This window comes from Polypterus senegalus, chromosome 13 (genome assembly GCF_016835505.1).
Source record: "Polypterus senegalus isolate Bchr_013 chromosome 13, ASM1683550v1, whole genome shotgun sequence".
NCBI lineage: Eukaryota > Metazoa > Chordata > Cladistia > Polypteriformes > Polypteridae > Polypterus > Polypterus senegalus.
In genome coordinates this window covers 55,357,707-55,375,282 of record NC_053166.1, presented here as the reverse complement: position 1 = coordinate 55,375,282, position 17,576 = coordinate 55,357,707, and the positions used below count along the sequence as shown (strand labels likewise).

The 17,576-nt window shown below is 39.3% G+C and overlaps 1 long non-coding RNA gene across 1 annotated transcript; it reads left to right on the top strand.

Annotated features, from left to right (window-relative positions):
* The first annotated feature begins 16,283 nt into the window (after positions 1-16,283).
* LOC120543036 lies at positions 16,284-16,987 on the top strand. The gene is made up of 3 exons (XR_005636277.1): positions 16,284-16,341; positions 16,446-16,550; positions 16,908-16,987. It is a non-coding gene; the product is annotated as an uncharacterized LOC120543036 (long non-coding RNA).
* Positions 16,988-17,576: the final 589 nt, after the last annotated feature.

The following is a 17,576-nucleotide window of genomic DNA, read 5'->3' as shown; positions in this document are numbered from 1 at the left end:
ACAGACAATGAAATAGCAGATGCCCTAAACTTACATTTTTCTGAGGTGTTTACAAGTGAGCAAGTGGATAACCTGCCAGAGGTAAACAACTACTAAGGAGGTACTGAGGGATTTGGAAATTGTAGAGGGAGAAGTGCTGCTCAGATTAAATAAGATGAAATCAAACAAATCACCAGGCCCAGATAATATTTATCCTCGTGTTCTTAAGGAGGCTAGTGAGTACATATATAAACCCTTGACACATATTTTTAGGAAGTCACTGTGCACTGGAGAGATTCCAAAGGACTGGAAAATGGCAAATATCATCCCATTATATAAAAAGGGTGACAGGGCAGATCCAAGCAACTATAGGCCAGTAAGCTTAACAAGCATCACAGGAAAATTAATGGAAGGAATTATTAAGGATAAGATTGAGCAACACATGACAAGGACAGGAGTTATTCTGAACAGTCAGCATGGGTTCAGAAGAGGGAGGTCGTGTTTTACTAACATGTTGGAATTCTATGAGGAGGCAACAAAAGGATACGATCAAAGTGGAGCTTATGATATTATTTATCTGGACTTTCAGAAAGCATTTGATAAGGTGCCACATGAGAGGTTGGGCATCAAGTTAAAAGAAGTGGGAATTCAGGGTGATGTTTTTAGATGGGTGCAGAATTGGCTCAGACACAGGAAGCAGAGGGTGATGGTGCGAGGAACCTCATCAGAACTGGCCGATGTTAAGAGTGGTGTTCCACAGGGGTCAGTGCTAGGGCCGCTGCTATTTTTAATATATATAAATGATTTAGATAGGAATATAAGTAACAAGCTGGTTAAGTTTGCAGATGATAAAGATTGGAAGCAGATGTTATATCATTACAGAAGGACTTGGATAGCATACAGGCTTGGGCAGATTTGTGGCAGATGAAATTTAATGTCAGTAAATGTAAAGTATTACACATAGGAAGTAAAAATATTAGGTTTGAATACACAATGGGGGTCGGAAAATCGAGAGTACACCTTATGAGAAGGATTTAGGAGTCATAGTGGACTAAGCTATCAACTTCCAAACAGTGTTCAGAAGCCATTAAGAAGGCTAACAGAATGTTAGGTTATATAGCACGATCTGTGGAGTACAAGTCCAAGGAGGTTATGCTCAACCTTTATAATGCACTGGTGAGGCCTCATCTTGAGTACTGTGTGCAGTTTTGGTCTCCAGGCTACAAACAGGACATCGCAGCACTAGAAAAGGTCCAGATAAGAGCGACTAGGCTGATTCCAGGTCTACAGGGGTTGAATTATGAGGAAAGATTAAAAGAGCTGAGCCTTTACAGTTTAAGCAAAAGAAGATTAAAAGGTGACATGATTGAAGTGTTTAAAATTATGAAGGAAATTAGTACAGTGGATCAAGACCTGTATTTTAAAATGAGTTCATCAAGAACACGGGACACAGTTGGAAACTTGTTAAGGGTAAATTTCACACAAACATTAGGAAGTTTTTCTTTACACAAAGAACGATAGACACTTGGAATAAGCTACCAAGTAGTGTGGTAGACAGTAAGACGTTAGGGACTTTCAAAACTTGACTTGATGTTTTCTTGGAGGAAATAAGTGGATAGGACTGGTGAGCTTTGCTGGGCTGAATGGCATGTTCTCGTCTAGAGTGTTCTAATGTTCTTTAGTACACCAGGTTGGTACAGACCTGCCATGTGAAGCTGAGCTCTCAAGGGCAAGACTAATTGATCTTAACAGAACAGTTAATTTTATCAGTTAAGTTCATTTTCATAACTTAGTCAAAAAAGCATTTTAATTACATCAATCAGCACACAGATAAATGGTAATTTCTTTCAAAGACCCTTATTACTTTTCATTATCTAAAGGTCTCAGAATACTTAAACATATTAAAACTCTGGGCTAAATTTCTGGTTCATAGATTAAGACTTCTTTTGTGTAAAATATTATGATAGGATGAAATACAAAGTTAAAATAGCATATGATATGATATTTGATGTACTGGTACAAATGAAGCCAGAATGACCTAATTAAACAAGGAGACACAATTTCAAGCACTTTACAAATTTATATAGTGAGTTTTTCCCTTACACTCTATAACATTAAATTTGATAATAATAAAAAGATCATATCTCATGATGGAAACTTAACCTCTCTTCCCAAGATCTAAGTAATCTTAAGTTGAAGTATGAGTATGTATATTTTCATTTTAATGTAACTTGTCTTTTAAAATAACTAAACATCTAAAATATACATTCTAATAATTCTAAGATGCATCTACACTAGAGAACATCCAGAACTAGTGCAACTGAGTGCATTCATGGCATCCCTATGTTACTGGCTTAGGCTTAGAGAATCCTGGGTCAGGTAAAAGCCACTGTTGCTACAGAGTCTAGCCGCAGCAGTATGGTGACAAAAGCTTAAAAGAAACATGCAGCAATTAGTATACTTCTCTTTATTCTGATTTGCCCACAGGTATATAACTGCTTCAGTCTCTGCCTAGATCAACGTGAAGATTATTTAAATAATGGTTCCTAATGGTTTCTATTACTTTTAGCTTAGTAATAATGTATACAAATTTTCATTGGTTATTTCATTTCAACTATCAAGAATTACATATATTATTGTATGCTGATTAGAGACCAATGTCCGCAGAACATGTTCATTTTCAAAAAATATAAATAAAAAATATTTTCTAAGGAAGTAAGCAAGTCTGTTATCACAGGGCTATATGTTGATGAGTTACCAGTCAAAGCAGTTTGATCTTCAAAGACAGATACATATCTACTGTATGACCTGTAGACAGCTATCAAAAATAACCTGTAACAGAATTATTCAGGAAATTTGCCTTTTCACTTATCATCCCAATCTCAAACAATGGGTACCAATTGTCCCTTCATCCATTTTCTTTTACATTTGATATTTACATGCATTTTTTTTTTTTTGCCTAGGACCAATGCACAGAAATGTCCTTTTCTATAAAACAAAGATTTCTAGCCCATTACACTTGGTGTAGGATCATTTGGCAAGTAATTTAGGATTGAAGCCTCATGTTTCAGAACCACTACTAAAGACTAGCAATTATTTTACTTACAGTCAAACCTTATGGAAAAGAATGTGAAACAGGGATTTGCAATACACATACAATTATAACTTCAGCTGATCTAATACACATCAAACAAAGCATGTCTGCAAGGGCCAATTTGAGTTTACTTTTTATGTAAATATAAACACACAACTGAATATTATATAAGTAATAAAATAATGACAGTAAAGGCAGATTTCATGATTATTTTTATTGTATCTAAAACATTTTCTTTTATTAAAATACTATTGGACTACTTGGGTATTATAATAATTAGAAATGTAATTTTTACAGTAAACTTCAGTGCCATCCAAATTGCACACAGATATTCATCTACCTATCATGACTTAATAATTTGGTATTGGTAAAGATAGATTGGTGTTTGACTGCTTATATAGATAGAAATAACTTTATTTGTACCCAGGGTAAAATTTGGCTTTTTGCAAAAGCTCTTTAAGTAAATAAATACATAAATAGAAAAATAAATATACACACATTATGGTCTGAAATCAGAAATCTCACAGTGAGGCATTCTGGAGATGTACTGCTGTTGATATAAAGGAGGCCCAGTAGAGTTTCCTGACACACATCTGCTGAATAATTCATTGGAGGAAAGTCCTCAGTGTTAGTGTGTCAGAGAGAGGGTGTGCAGCATTGTTCATAATGGCACTCTGTTTTGTTTTAGTTCCTTTGCTACTAACTTGAAGGGGTCCAGAGTGTGTCCTGTAACTCATAGAGTTGTAGAAGATGTGAAGGATGTCACTTCACACATTAAAGGAGCACAGACTCTTAAGGAAAAAGAGCCTGCTCTGCCCTTTCTTATGTAGTTCCTCTGTGTTCCCAGACCAGTCCAACCTGTCATTAATGTGGACCCCTCGGAAGTACTTGTAGGAGTGCACCACCTTTACATCCACTCCCTAAATTATAATAATAAATAAATAATAAATTTAATAATAAATAAATAGAGACTCTGTTGTGATGAAATTAAATAACCAGGTCCTTGGTTTTGCTGATGTTACGTTGCAGACAATTCTCTTTGCACCCAGCAGCAAACTTTTCTACCAGACTTCTATATTGTGTCTTATCCCTTTATCACAGGCTCATCCACCTGCATATCTCTGAGTTCACCTGTTAACAGGAATGGCTGAATGGTATTGAAGGTACTGGAGAAATAAAAAAAACATAATCTTCACAGAGCTGCCATCTTTGTCCAGGTGAGAATGGATAAGTCAAAGAGGTGGCTGACTGCTCTCCTGGTTTTAGTTTAATGGTCAATCACCCTATGCAGTATAAGAAAAAATCTACCAATCAAAGCTGCTGGATTTATCAAGCTTTAAGTTTCTGTATATTCTTTTCATTTCACTGTACACTGTTATGCCTTGCATACTAAGGAAGACAGATGTTGTGGTATTACAATGGTGGTGAATAGAATCTAGCTTTTCTTGATTATCATGCACAACATGTTTTGAGTGTATGTGTTTATTGTACAATATTGTCAACTGGAGAAAAAAAAATTCCACAAGTGGACAATCAAGACGATCAAAAATTCAGATAGTTCATATAATCTTGGTAAGGACAGTAGCTGCGCTTTCCCAAAATTACCAGTTCTGTAGCTTCAACTCAAAAAGTGGGATTCAACAAAAGCCTGACGCGTAGAAATGATTCCACAGACAAAATATCTTGGTTTTGTAAGTTTAGTTAAGTTTTGAAGTAAAAAGTTCACACAAAAAGAAAAGATTAATGTTAAGAAAAGTTCAATTCTAAGCTTAATCTTGTTACATCACAAATCGTTACTTTCACTTAACATTTCTGAACCATTTCAAAACGGTCAGAAAACTGTATGCTTATCCCATTTCTAAGCTTAAATGGGTCTTTCAAGTCCTTCTTTACTGGGACTTGTTCCAAACAAACTGAGCTTATTATCACACTGTTATTCAGTTATAGTAAGAAGGTTCTATCTCTTGTTAACTTATAGGGGGAAAAGACTATACCATAAGCTATGACTATGAAAGACATTAATATTCTATTCAAATTAAGCAAACATCAATGTGAGTTTAACTCAAAACTTTAACTTTCTAAGATTGGCTCTTACATTTCCGGCCCCTAATTGGCTATGCAGGAGCTGAGACAATTACTTTTATATTAACTATTCGTCTCAAATAATTAGCAATAACACTGCAAACAAACATTTTTTAAATTTCATATTTTAAACATTGGCTGTTTCTTGAAGTAGGCACAGTTTATTCACGGGTCTGTCCAGTGTGCTGGTTTTGGTCTGCACACAAACTCTTCTGACTGCACCTTTAGCATCTGGCATTGTCTTGATGACTCGACCCATTACCCAGGAATTGCGAGGTGTAGCTTTATCTACAATTAGAACAACGTCCCCTGGTTCAAAATTTCTTCTTGGTGCAAGCCACTTTTGACGTTTTTGAAGTATTGGCAAATACTCTTTTGTCCATCTTTTCCAAAACAAATCGGCCATGTATTGAATTTGTTTCCAGCGTCTTCTTGGGTATGGTTCATTTTCTGAAATGAGTTTAGGTGGTATTTCAGGTTTTGTCTTCAATAATAACAAGTGATTGGGTGTGAGTGGTTCTAAATCATTTGGGTCATCTGATGTCTTCGTAAGGGGTCTGTTATTGAGTATTGATTCCACTCTACACATCATTGTAGGAGGTTTTCATCATCAAGTGTTTGTTGGTTTAGTGTTGAATTTAAAATCTTTCTTATGCTTCTGATTTGTCTTTCCCACACTCCACCTTGGTGAGAGGCTGATGGTGGATTAAAATCCATTTGATTTGTTCTTGCATCATAGCGTCACTGATTTTTTTGTGTTCCAGTTTTTTAATAGCTTCTCGTAGTTCTCTTTCTGCTCCAACGAAATTTGTTCCATTGTCTGAGCGCATGATTTTAACTTGTCCTCTTCTATCTGTAAATCGGAGTATGGCTTGGATACAAGAATCAGTGTCTAAGCTATGTGCAATCTCTATGTGCGCTCTGGTTGTTAGACATGTGAAGATTACTCCGTACCTCTTGACAAGACTTCTTCCTCTTTTGACTTGGAAGGGACCAAAATAATCAACTCCAACATTAGTGAACGGTGGTTGGTTTGATGCTAGGCGATCTTCTGGCAAATCTGCCATTTTTTGCTCACCTGCTTTCGCATTGTATCTTCTGCATGTTGTGCACTTTGAAATTATTTTTCTGATAGCTGAATTTGCTTGAGGTATCCAGTATTTCTGGCGTAATTGTGCGAGCACGTAGTTACTCACAATGTCCGATGCGTTTATGAATATGCTGCAATATGAGAGAAGCAACATGTGAATGCTTGTGTAAAATTGCGGGGTGTTTAGCTTCTTCGGGCATTGCAGCTTTACAGAGTCTTCCTCCAACTCTTAATATTCCATCTTGTATGATCGGGTCGAGTTTATAGATTTTACTGTTCTTTTTAACACAAGTCTTTTTCTTTAGAGCTTTTAATTCTTCTGGAAATTCTTGCTGTTGACTTAGACGGATAAGCTCGGTTTCAGCTTTAACTAAGTCATCTAAAGAAATTGTACTTGGTTTTAAAGTCTGTTTATATTTTTTCATGTGTTTTGTGATTAGTGATTCTTGTTCTTTTGGATTACCTTTAATCTGACTGGCTTCTAGTTGAAATGTTTTTCTTTCATTTCTTAAGTGCAGCAATAAGTCTTTAAACTTGAGAAACCAAGCTACCGCTTTCTTCAAGCGATGCCAATCTGAAAAGTAAGTGATTAGTTTGTTGATGGGTTCGGTCACCTCCTCTACTCTCGTCATGTTAACTACACAAATTTTAGTTTCTGGATCATCTTCAAACAATGACTCATTCAGTTGGTCTGGTCTTTTTGGCCACTCACATTCTGACTTCAATAAGAAACTTGGACCATGTGACCATGTGGTGTTCTTGAGAAAGTTTTCTATGCTCAGCCCTCTAGAGGCTTGATCAGCCGGATTAAGGACAGATGTGACATACCTCCACTGTGAAGGTTGTGAATGATCTCTGATCACGGAGATTCTGTTTGCAACAAAGGTCTTGAATCTAGTGCTTTCGTTTGAGATGTATTTTAGCACCGTGGTGCTGTCAGTCCAAAATGTAGATTCTCGTAAGGGCATTTGAAGCTCACCTTTAAGCATTTTGTCCATTTTAACTGCCACAACTGCTGCTGTCAGCTCCATTCTTGGAATTGTGACCTGTTTCAATGGTGCGACTCTTGACTTGCCCATCAGGAATGAACAATGCCCTTTGCCCTCTTCATTTGTTAAAACAAGGTAGGTGACAGTGCCATATCCATCTTCACTAGCATCTGCAAAATGGTGCATTTGTGCTGTCTTTATGGTTCCAAACCCAGTAGGTTTGAAGCATCTGTTCACTTTATAGTCTGTAAGTAACTTCAAATCTTCCATCCATTTTTTCCATTTCTGAATGTGTTTGACTTCTACTTCTTCATCCCACCCACGTTTCTCTTTACATAAGTCTCTTAGAATAAGCTTTGCTGGCAGTAACGCAGGTGCTAGAAAGCCAAGTGGATCATAAACTGAGCTAACAACAGACAGGATACCACGCCTTGTAGCGGGCTTGTTTTGCAACTTAATCTGAAATTTGAAACTGTCAGTTTCTGTGCACCACTGGATGCCCAGGGCACGCTCTGTGGGAAGGAGACTGTGGCTCAAATCTAAGTCCTTTTGTTCATGAGCTCTGTCTTCTTCAGGTATGGACAATAAAACTGCTCTGTTGTTACTCACCCACTTAGTCAAATGGAATCCCCCTTTGAGGCATAGAGCTTGGAGGTCCTTAGCCAGCTTTATTGCTTGTTCTTCTGTCGTCACTGACCTTAAACAGTCATCCACGTAGAAGTTGTTGAGAACGGTGTTAACAGCTTCCTCAGGAAATGTATCCCTGGCATCTTCGGCTGTTCTACGCAAAGCATAAGAAGCACAACTGGGTGAAGAAGTAGCACCAAAAAGATGTACTGTCATTTTGAATTCTTCTAGGTCTTTACTTAGATTACCTTCAGGCCACCATAGAAAACGTAAAAGATCTGTGTCTTTGACTGGTATCTTAACTTGGTAGAACATTGACTTAATGTCTGCCATTAAGGCTACTGGCTCCTTTCTGAATCTTGTAAGGACGCCAATGAGTGTGTTAGTTAGGTCAGGGCCTTTTAGTAATTGTTCATTAAGTGAAATCCCCTGGTAGGTGGCAGTGCAGTCAAAGACTACTCGAATCTTATTTTTCTTTGGATGATACACACCGTGATGTGGAATGTACCACACTCTGCCTTCATTGCAATTCAGGCTTTTTTTGGGTACTTTAACAGCATAGCCATTGTCTATAATATCTTTCATGAAGGCTTTATAGTCTTTGTGGAAACCTGAATTTTTGCTCAATTTTCTTTTGAGTCCAATAGCACGCTGTTCAGCAATGCAGCGGTTGTTCGGCATTTTAAGTGATTCATCCTTCAAAGGCAAATTTAAACAATAGTGGCCACCTACCAGTCTTGCAGATTCTGAAGCTATGCGCATGAACTTGATGTCTTCTTGTGACATTTCCTCCTTTTCTTCACAATTGCGCTCTGGAAAATCTGTGTTATACTGTTGCAGCAACATATCTTCAATCTCTGTTATTGAGACACGATTGATTGAATGTTTAGGCATCTTACCACTTTGTTTTGCGAGGTCGTCTTTCTCTTTGTATGGTCCACCAACTACCCATCCAAGTGCAGTCTTCATAGCATGAGGTCCACCTCCTTGGCTAGGTATGATTCGTGACTGCTTGAAGATTTCTGGATAGTTGATTCCTATTAAAAGATCAACTTCAGAGTCAATACGAGATAGACGTACCTCTTTAAGATATGCCCACTTATCGAGATCTTCTTGTAGTGGAATGCTTTCTCTGTTCACTGGAATGGAGACCTGTGTGAAGACCTTTGGCAAATCAATATATTCAACATCATTGAGACCACAGACTTGTAAATCTGATAAAACAGAACATTGGGTTAGCATTTTTGAATCATCATCATAATTACTCATAGTTTTGAGGAATACTTGCGTCCTTTTCCCTTGAAGGCTCAGTTGTCTCTGGAGCCTTTCAGTACAAATTGTTACTGTACTGCCGAGGTCTATAAAGGCGTATGTTTCTACATACCTTTCACTTTTTTTGGATTTTACCTTAACAGGAACTACTTGTAGTGCGCATTCTTCTCCAGCCCCTATAAAGATACAAGTTCCAGTCTCGGTTTCCGTTTCAGTAGATGTTGCCACACTGGCCATAGCTTTAAATACTGCCCCACTGTTCCTTTGAATGTGCAGGATATCTGGGTGCTGTAAAGAACATGTCTGACATTTCATTCTCTCTTTACAATTCTTACTTAGATGACCCTGTTTGAGACAGCGAAAACATAAACCTTTAGATTTTAAAAAGTCTATTCTTTCTTTATGTGGCAGTTCTTTGATTTTTTTACATTCGGCGAGAATATGCTGGTTACTGCAAAATGCACATGTATCATTAACAATATTTTTGACAAAGCTTTCTTGAGTCTCCTTTTCGGCTACATCAGAAATATTGGTGGTGAAAATACTTCCTGATCTCTGTCCGTACTTCTGAGGAGACCTACTTTTGTCAGTTTTTCTTTTTCTCCATGTTACCTTGTGTAACATCTCCATAAAAGGGATCCATCATCATCCTCACCTGGCGATGTAGAAAGATAATCAATTCATCAATGCCTGCCCTTCTACTTTCCTTTTCTTTAAATTCAAAAGCCCAGCTTCTCCACTTGTCTCGTAAAGTGTATGGGAGCTTAGAGATTATTATACGAATATTTGGGTTGTTACTGAATGTATCTTGACTTCCTGCACTTGTCATTGCGTCTTTGCAACTATCAAGAAAGGATGCATATTCTCTCAGAGCTGCGCTATCATTTTGCTTTATTTGAGGCCATTTCAATGCCTTTTCCAAGTATGCATCAGCTATGAATACTTCATCACCAAAATAAATTTCAAGTTGCTTTCTGGCCTTTTCATAACCCAGACTCGATGGCAGTCGCACACAGCCTTTAACTAAATCCTGAGCAGGACCTCTTGTAAATTGGATTAAATAATCTAATTTATCTTGAGGATTTTGTAGCACATCCCCAATAGCATTATCAAAGGCTCTGATAAAATCTGCATAAGCTAATGGGTCTCCTGAAAATAAAGGGACCTGCCTGTGAGGTACTTCACCACGCGGAGCTGGGGGTGCTGGAGCAGGCGTTGTCTTTTGATCAGTTAACGATTTGGCCATTTCGTAATTGCCTTACTACATTCAGCTTGTTTCTGCGCTAAGAAATCCATAAGACCGTGTCCGTACAATTGAGGCTGTGCCGAGGTAGTTAGTGACCGTATTTGCCTTTCAGACTCTAGTTCATCTAACCTTTGTAGGATTCTATCAAGTGTCGATTGTTCAATCAGCACTGGCGTAGAAGGTGATGATGTGGCTTTCTGAGCTAAAGAGTCAAGTCTAACATCAAGAGTATGTTTTAATTGAGGTGACGTCTTTCGTTTTTTTGGCTTTAAACGAACCCGTTCTTGAAATTGCATCTCTTGAACTGATTTACTAGCTGTTCATCAACTTTATGTGCTAACAGTCTATTTGCGTCTTCTAACCAAGCAGTAGTAGCGACAGTGAATTCATTCCATTTCTTAAAGCGTTCGCTAATGTCGTTTTCTGTTTCTGAATCGCTCCCTCCTTATTTAATATACAAAGTAGCTTTTCATGTAGTTCTTCTAGCTCTCTGTGTGTCGAACGAAAATCTTCAAATCTTTTTGCCACCATCAGGCGGTTTTCTGGAATGTTTTAAAGACTTTCGATCTCAGCTATGAACACATGAAGCTTATCTTCTCTCTGACTTATGTGATCTTTAAGATCTCTAATTATATTTTCTGACTTCGAGTCTGAACTCAGATCACTGCCGATCTCACTTGAGCTCTGTTTAGACATCGCCATGACAACTGTTCAATAAAATGACAGGACGTTTCCTGACAGCAGTTTCGTCACAATAGGGACGTTCCAACAAGGCAGATTACTTTCTTGAAACAAGGTTCCAATGACTCAAGCAGAGGCACATCCAATCATCCAAAATGTCTTTTTCCAAGACGTCATTTAACAATATCACAGTCTCTCAAATCTTCTTAAGGTACGGCGACCTTGCTTTCATTAATGATCATGCGAAGATAGTAGATAATATCACAGTACCTTCTGAATGATTCAGTTCTTTTCCTTCGTTGACGAGTTCTGTAGCAGAAGTGTCTTCTGTTCTCGAATGGTAGATTCCAGTTCAGGCCTTAGATAGCAAGTTTTCTGACGAATTTGTAGCTGCGTTTTCCCAAAATTACCAGTTCTGTAGCTTCAACTCAAAAAAAGTGGGATTCAACAAAAGCCTGACGCGTAGAAATGATTCCACAGACAAAATATCTTGGTTTTTTGTAAGTTTAGTTAAGTTTTGAAGTAAAACAGTTCACACAAAAAGAAAAGATTAATGTTAAGAAAAGTTCAATTCTAAGCTTAATCTTGTTACATCACAAATCGTTACTTCTCACTTAACATTTCTGAACCATTTCAAAACGGTCAGAAAACTGTATGCTTATCCCATTTCTAAGCTTAAATGGGTCTTTCAAGTCCTTCTTTACTGGGACTTGTTCCAAACAAACTGAGCTTATTATCACACTGTTATTCAGTTATAGTAAGAAGGTTCTATCTCTTGCTAACTTATAGGGGGAAAAGACTATACCATAAGCTATGACTATGAAAGACATTAATATTCTATTCAAATTAAGCAAACATCAATGTGAGTTTAACTCAAAACTTTAACTTTCTAAGATTGGCTCTTACAAGGACTTCAGTCCATATTGTCCAGCTATACTCTAGATTTGTTAATGAAATGTTCTGTTAAGTGTATTGAAAATTTTTAAAATAACAGATTACAGCATCCACTTCAAACAAATTTGTCTGGCTGTGTCATAAATCGCTATAAATGATCATAAATCGTTTGCAACTAGTGCAGAATGCAGTTGCTATAATCCTAACCAGGAAAAGGAAATACGAGCACATTTCTCCAATTTTGATGTCACTACACTGATTACCTGTGTCATTCAGGATTGACATTAAAATTCTGCTTATCTACACTAATAAAAGGCAAAGCCCTCACTCACTGACTGACTGACTGACTCACTCACTCACTCACTCACTCACTCATCACTAAGGTGTGGTAGAAGGCTGAAATTTGACAGGCTCATTCCTTACAGCTTACTTACTAAAATTAAGCAGGTTTCATTTCAAAATTCTACGCGTAACGGTCATAAGTGGAACCTACTTACATACATATATACGGCCATAGCCTGCAGCTCGGTCGCCATGTGAGTTGCGTCCCTCATCATCACACCTCCCACGTAATTGAGTGCCTGCCCATATAAGGCCTTCCGTCAGCAGCAATGCAATAGACACGCTGCCGCTAAATATTCACGGGTGAAGGAGTGTGCTTATGCAAACGAAGATGAGATGGTCAGGGATAGACTAGTGTTTGGCACAAACTTAGCGAAAGTGCGAGAGAAACATTTAAGTGCCGAGTCTTAGCTGATGTTAAATAAAGCCGTGGACATCGCAAGATCGCACGAGATAGCACAAGCACAGCTGCGAACCTTCGATGCATGTACTCCAAGTGGCTCACATGAACTGACTGTGAATGCAGTACGCAGAGAACAAGCAACAACTCCAAAGAGCGCTGAACAAAAAACGCATTGCACAATTGAGAAGGCAGCAAAAGAATATGAAGCGAGTGATGCATACAAGCATATTCATAAGTGCAGCTACTGCGGAAACAAAGCACGGTGTAAAGCTCAACTTTAAATCAAGTTCATAGACACGCTGCAGCTGGCGTTTGTCATGCCTAAGACAAATACGATATTTGCGAGATACAAATTTAATGAGAGGACGCAGGGTATAAACAAGATTTTTGATCACTTTGTAACAGAGTTAAAATTACTGGTGAAGGACTGTGCTTATGCAAACGAAGATGAGATGGTCAGGGATAGAATAGTGTTTGGCACAAACTCAGCAAAAGTGCGAGAGAAACTTTTAAATGCCAGGTCTGAGCAAACATTAAATAAAGCCATGGACATCGCACGAGATAGCACAAGTACAGCTGAGAACCTTCGATGCATGTACTCCGAGCGGCTCACGTGAACTGACTGTGAACGCAGTACACAAACAACAGGCAAGAGCTCCAAAGAGCGCTGAACAAAAAATGCATTGCGCAATTGAGACGGCAGCAAAAGAATATGAAGCGAGTGACACATACAAGCAAGTTCATAAGTGCAGCTACTGCGGAAAGAAAGAACAGATTCACAAGTACCAATTTGGGTAGTGATCACTTCGAAGAATGAAACCTGTTATCTTTACAACGGTTGACAACGAAGATGAGATGGTCAGGGATAGACTAGACAAACACGTAATGTAACTTGAACAAAACACATCCTCCAAATACGAACCTGATTGAAACAAATAATGATAATCAAATCCTTGATGACAGCAACACTCATAACAGTCACAAAACAATTACATTGACAATCATGTTACGTTATTTTTAAAATGTTTCCTTTCTTTTTCATAACTTCTTTAACACACTACTTCTCGCCAAGCGCTGGGTATTTTGCTAGTGGTTTATAAAGCCTTAAATAATCTCGCCCCATTGTGACACCCCGTGTAGTGGGAATTGGAATCACCAGCCTACACTCTAGGTGTCTAGTATGTGGGACCGAAGTGACCAGGATGATGGTGTAAGACAGGGAGACACAGACACAAAAAGGGTTGGGTTTTTTGAAAAATAAAGTGAGGTTTTATTTACAGGTGCACTTAAAGAAAATAATCAAAAATAATGTCCTGCGGAATTTATATATTAAAACACAGTCCAATGCCGCAAAGGACACACAAAAACAATAATCAAATGGAGCCCAGAAATGACTGTATACAATATTTACAGTGCTACTTGAAAGTCCCAAAAGAAAAAGTAAAATACACACAAACTAATGAAATCCAAATATATACACTAAAACAAAATGTGAAGCTGTCTTCCTCCACAGTGATCCAAGTCAGGAAGCTGCTCCTCCAAACAGTGTATAATACAGGATTCACCCAAAAATATTCAAAAATATAGAAAAAGTGTATATACAAAAATAAACAGTGCACCACTAACCACAACCCAATAAATACCTCCACCAAAGTTAATCAAGAGATATTTATATGAAAAAATATTTAAAAAAACAAAGCAAAAGCCGTAATGCTGTTCTGTCAGGTACCTTTCTCTAAGAAGATCTATTCAGAAAGAACCCCCTCTAGAGGCCACGATTCCCTTTTGTATTCGGCCCCTACGCTGACCAATTAAACGCTGCACGTCATCCCTCCCGAGGTACGCGATGACGTGAACACGCTTAAAAAGCGCGCCTACTTTCCCACACAATTACTATAAAATGGAGCTGCCGGCGCTAGCAGCAGATAGCTGTGCCGGCTTCTGAGACGCCAACGGCACTTCTGCCATAAAGTGAAAGTAAGCACTTTCTATTCTTTTCCTCCTTCCCCTGAGCTACAGCCCAGACAACTACGAATAAGGGATCCCTTTACTAGACCGCGGTAAACTAATACTACGACGCTTTGCACTTTCTTTACTCCTTTAGAGTTAATGAGGTCGCTGGAAACGCTGTAGGAGTGGGATACCGACAATGCCATCCCGCCGGTCAATGGCAAGGCTGTCTCTCCAGTCTACATGAGACCCGCTGTGACACTCCCCAAAAGACGCTAATATCGTCAACAAAGACGTCTTTCTGCACTATATAAATGAAAAAAGGTAAGTTTCCTTTCTTTATACATTTTTTCCTCCAAACAAAAGCCTCCCTCTTTACACAGCAGAGGACGCTTAAACTAATTTCATTTAATTAATGGTAATGCCAGTAGTGCATATTACCACACACCCTCCCCTCAAGATTTCAGGTCATATGTGCGGATAAATAATCTGCCACTAGATTCTTTTTCCCGCAACATAACGCACCTGAAACCTGTATGGCTGGAGAGCCAAATACCAGCGGCCACACGAGCATTAGAATGCCTCATCTTTTGGATCCACTGCAATGCTCGGTGGTCGCTCTCCACAATAAATTCGTTGGACAGTAGATAATACTTAAGGCTATCTACAGCCCATTTTATTGCTAATCCTTCTTTCTCTAAGGTAGCGTACTTCTTCTCTCGGTCAAACAGCTTCCTACTAATAAACAAAATTGGCCTCTTCTCGTCACCCTCTCCCTGCATCAAGGCTGCTCCCAAACCTTCCCCCGAGGCATCAACCTGCAAAGTAAAAGGTTTTGCAAAGTCAGGACAATGCAATACAACATTCTTACAAAATATTTTTTTCAGAGATTGAAAGGCATTTTCACATGACTCTGTCCATTTGACGCTTCGTGGTGCAGATCCTTTAAGCAGGTCGGTGAGGGGTGCTGCAATATCCAAAAATTGGGGATAAATCTTCTGTACCACCCACCAAACCAAGGAATGACCGGACCTGCTTCTTTGTTCCAGGACACGGACGATCCTTTATAGCGGCCATTTTGTCAATTTGGGGTCGGATCAAACCGCCCCCTATGGTGTACCCAAGGTATTGCACTTCCTCTTTGGCAATGACTGTTTTTTCAGGGTTAACCACAAGCCCAGCTGTTTTTAACCTTTCAAACACATCCGCCAGTTGTTTTAGATGCTCCTCCCAGGTCTTACTGTATACTACCACATCATCTATGTAGGCTCTAGCATACCTCTCTGCTCCTTGCAGCACTTTGTCCATGAGGCTGGAAGTTCGCCGCTCCATGCAACCCAAATGGCATGACCGTGAACTGGTACAAACCTCCGGGAGCCCTGAAAGCGGTAAGTGGTTTTGCCTCATCGGTGAGTGGGACCTGCCAATAACCTTTGCAAAGATCAATTGTCGTTAAATATTTTGCTGGACCTAGCTGCTCTACCAGCTCGTCCACTCTAGGCATTGGGTAGGTATCAAAAGCTGAGATGGCGTTAAGCTTACTGTAATCCACACAGAATCTCATCTGTCCGTTCTTTTTAGGAACGAGTACCACAGGACTACACCAGTCACTCACTGAAGGTTCGATGATGCCTAACCTCTTGTAGGCGTGCAGGAATTCTACAGTAGGATGTTCTCACAGGACCTGGGGAGGTAAGGCGAATATCATGATGTATAAGAGGAGTCCTACCAGGCAAAGATCCAAACAGACCCTCTGGAATCAGCCGCTGTACTTCTGCTCTTTTTGTCTCTTCTAGATGTTCCAATGATGGTCCTTCTTGGGCTTCTTTGCATGATGGCAAGTACTGCTCCTCTGATTCCTCTTCTTCCGGAACGCTACGAATCAATAGCTGACTTGAAGGGTTAGTATATTCCTGCCATGGCTTCAGCATATTAATATGAAAAGTTTGCCTTAATTTCCTAGGGTGATCAGGCATATCAATCTCATAAGTGACAGGACCTTTTTGAGCAACTACTGTGTATGGCCCTTGCCACTTGGCTAAAAGACTGCTCTCTGAAGTAGGCAATAATAATAAAACCTTCTGTCCAACTGTAAGTTTTCGGTCTCTGACTGCCTTGTCATACCACGCTTTCTGCTTGGCTTGTGCGTTTTCCATATTTGCTTTAACGAACTGCGACAGGTTGGCGAATTTTTCCTGCAACTTAAGGACAAAAGTTAGCACATTTTGTGACTCAGTTCTGTCTCTATCTCCCTCTAGGGTTTCCTTTAGCACAGAAAGGGGTCCTCGCACATGCCGACCATACAATAGCTCAAACGGAGAGAATCCAGTAGATGCCTCGGAACCTCCCGGTAAGCAAACAACAGGTATGGTAGCCACTGATCCCAATCTGATCCAGTCACGCTAACAAATTTCCTCAGCATCTGTTTTAAGGTGGCATTAAATCGCTCCACTAGCCCATCCGTCTGCGGGTGATAGGGTGTGGTCCTTAAACCCCGAATTCCTAACAAACTATTCACCTGTCTTATCAATTTTGCTGTTAGATTGGACCCCTGGTCAGTTAACATTTCTCTTGGGATCCCCACTCTGGCAAATAGCTGTATTAGAGCCCTCACAATGTTACTTGCATTTGTTTTCTTCAGGGAAAGGCTTCTGGGAACCGGGTTGCGTGTCGCACACTACCAGAATATATTTATGTCCAGTGCGGCTACGTTCGACAGGACCCACAATATCAACCGCTATTCTGGAAAAAGGCTCTTCCACTACAGGCAAAGGTATTAGTGGAACTTTGTCTCCTCTCTTCACTGGTCCAACTTTCTGACACTCTGCACATGCTTTTATATAATTTGTTACGTCTTTAGTCCATCCTGGCCAATAGAAATGCCGTGCTAGCCTATCAGATGTTTTTACTTGCCCCAAATGACCTGA